The sequence below is a fragment of the Zerene cesonia genome, unplaced genomic scaffold (assembly GCF_012273895.1).
Source record: "Zerene cesonia ecotype Mississippi unplaced genomic scaffold, Zerene_cesonia_1.1 Zces_u058, whole genome shotgun sequence".
Lineage (NCBI taxonomy): Eukaryota > Metazoa > Arthropoda > Insecta > Lepidoptera > Pieridae > Zerene > Zerene cesonia.
In genome coordinates this window covers 650-3,083 of record NW_024045188.1, presented here as the reverse complement: position 1 = coordinate 3,083, position 2,434 = coordinate 650, and the positions used below count along the sequence as shown (strand labels likewise).

The 2,434-nt window shown below is 31.8% G+C and overlaps 1 long non-coding RNA gene across 1 annotated transcript; it reads left to right on the top strand.

The window, feature by feature from the left end:
• Nucleotides 1-510: 510 nt before the first annotated feature.
• On the top strand, nt 511-1,427 carry LOC119839408. Its single transcript, XR_005288252.1, has 2 exons — nt 511-859; nt 1,327-1,427. It is a non-coding gene; the product is annotated as an uncharacterized LOC119839408 (long non-coding RNA).
• Nucleotides 1,428-2,434: the final 1,007 nt, after the last annotated feature.

Sequence of the window (2,434 nt, the reverse complement as noted above, 5' to 3'; positions counted from 1 at the left end):
CGCGCTAAAACGCTTAATTCTTTTAAAATTTTATTAAAAGATCACTACTTTTCTCTACTGTAGTGTGTGTGTGTGTGTTTGTTCGCTTTTTTTTCTGTACTCCTTGCTGACGTCGCCAGCCATTGTTTTTCTTCGTTTTATTTTTCTTGTTTCACTTTATGTGTATGTATGTATATTTATGAATTAGTATTTTATACCCGTATGTATATTTTTATGTATATGTATTATTATTTTATTCTATTATTTATATTTATATGTATGTGTTTATAAATGTATTTTTTTTTATCGTTATTATATACTTATTACTTGTTTTTCTTTTGCTTTTGCACTATCCCAGAACTTCGTACATTTCCTTTCCTACCAGGTTGCCTGGCAGAGATTGCTGTTAAGCAATAAGGCCGCCTCTTGTACAAACGATGTCTTTTTTTTTCTGTTTACTGTGTTCTTGTTGTTTCTAAGTTTGTACAATAAAGGATTATAAATAAAAATAAATATATAAATAAGTACTATGTTTACTACTTAGTAAATACTTTGAAAATTACCCGTGTATTTGTACTAATACCGTTACATTCAGTAATTTTATAAGTCAAATTGCGCGGAAAGGAGTCGTGTCGATCGCTAATCGCCATTTTGTACAATTATGTAATGCACGTATTCATTATTCTGTTTTGTGTTATAGTTACCGACAATGCTTAATGCTTATGTGTGTTTTGTTATTAATATCGACTATATTCAAGGTTCGACGCCTCAGGCCGATCCACGGTTTATGGGTAACTTAGCTTTACGCCTGCAGCTTCGCCCACGTAGAATTCGCTTATATCGCGCGACATAGCAAGGAGTATTTTCTTCGCATTAAAAAGTATAGTTTGTTATTTCCCACGTTCAGCTCCATCTTCATACCAAGTTTCATCAAAATCGCTTTAACAGTAACGAAATTTCATCCCCTCTTTCAACCCTTTCTACCCTTTTTCGCGTTAAAAAGTATCCTATGTCCTTGCCCAAGTTCAGATCTATCTTCATACCAAATTTTATCAAAATCGGTTCAGTGGTTTAGGCGTGAAAGCGTAACAGACGACAGACAGAGTTACTTTCGCATTTATAATATTAGTAGGGATAACGCACAATGTGTGGCGATGTCAATGTATTTGTATTATATATATGCGTGTATTTATTCTTGCGTTCTTAATGGGGCCGCGTTTTCTACTGTTAATTAATTGTGCTCTTCGCCCTCGAATACAATAATTTTTTGCAATATAAATGTGCATAAATAAATATATTTATATAATCATAATAATAATGGTAATTTATATTTATCATGATTTCCAGATCAGCTTCATTGTGGCAATAAATATAAAATATATGGATTTGAGAAGATACCGATTTGACAAGAGAACCATTTAATGTAATGAAAGAAACTACACCATATCCCCTTGGGCTCAATTATGAGGACACTGAGAATCTACTTAATAATACTAGAAATATATAACTATCATATATATTGAGACACTCATCTTGAGATTTGCCACTTGCATTATATAAAGTACATTCTAAACAATAATTAATATGTCTGTCAATATATGGACGGACGAACGAACCCTGTAACACAGGTTTTAAACTGGCACAGGGATTATTGTTTAAAAAAAATTATAAAATACTAATGTACCTACATACATATTTCATGTAACTCAATGTCTGCATGTATTTCTTTTTGGGTCAAATAAACTTTATTTTATTTATTTATTTTATTTATTAGGCGACCCACCAACTCCACCGACGACGACGACGAAAAAAAATTATCACATGCCGTCTTATTTAGTCTTTCACCCAAGACTTATATTATAATTTTTGGTGTTAAGATATGTATAAAGTAAATATGTGTTTAAATGCTTAACTACAACGCGGAAAATAGGAATTACACTTTACTTTTTTCTTAAGTAATTTTATGAAAGATTATGAAGTATTTAAGTTTATGTATGTTGCTTAATTAGACTGTTTATATTTGTTTAAATTGTTAGTTTATTAGAGGCCTATATTTGCAGTTTATATTTGCCGACACTCGGTTAATCTCCCCACTTTCAGCCCCTACAACTTTTAAACGGCTCAACCGATTTTCATCAAACATGTCTTCTTCTCCTTCTGTTCTTTCAAGAACAGTCACACATAAGTCATAAATTAAAATCACTGCATCCGTTCGGGAGTTACGATGCCACAGACAGTCAGTCACACCGACAGACAGACACGTCAAACTTATAAAACTCCTCTTTTTGCGTTGGGGGTTAATAAAAAAAAACACTCTTATTCATCGTAGTATAATGACTTTTCACTCTAATCAAAAATATTCTTCTAACTGGAAGATTAATCAAATAAAACTTTATAATACTTTCTTGCATCCACGAACGAAAAAAATCTTTAGCTTTTTAACATTTAGCTGACC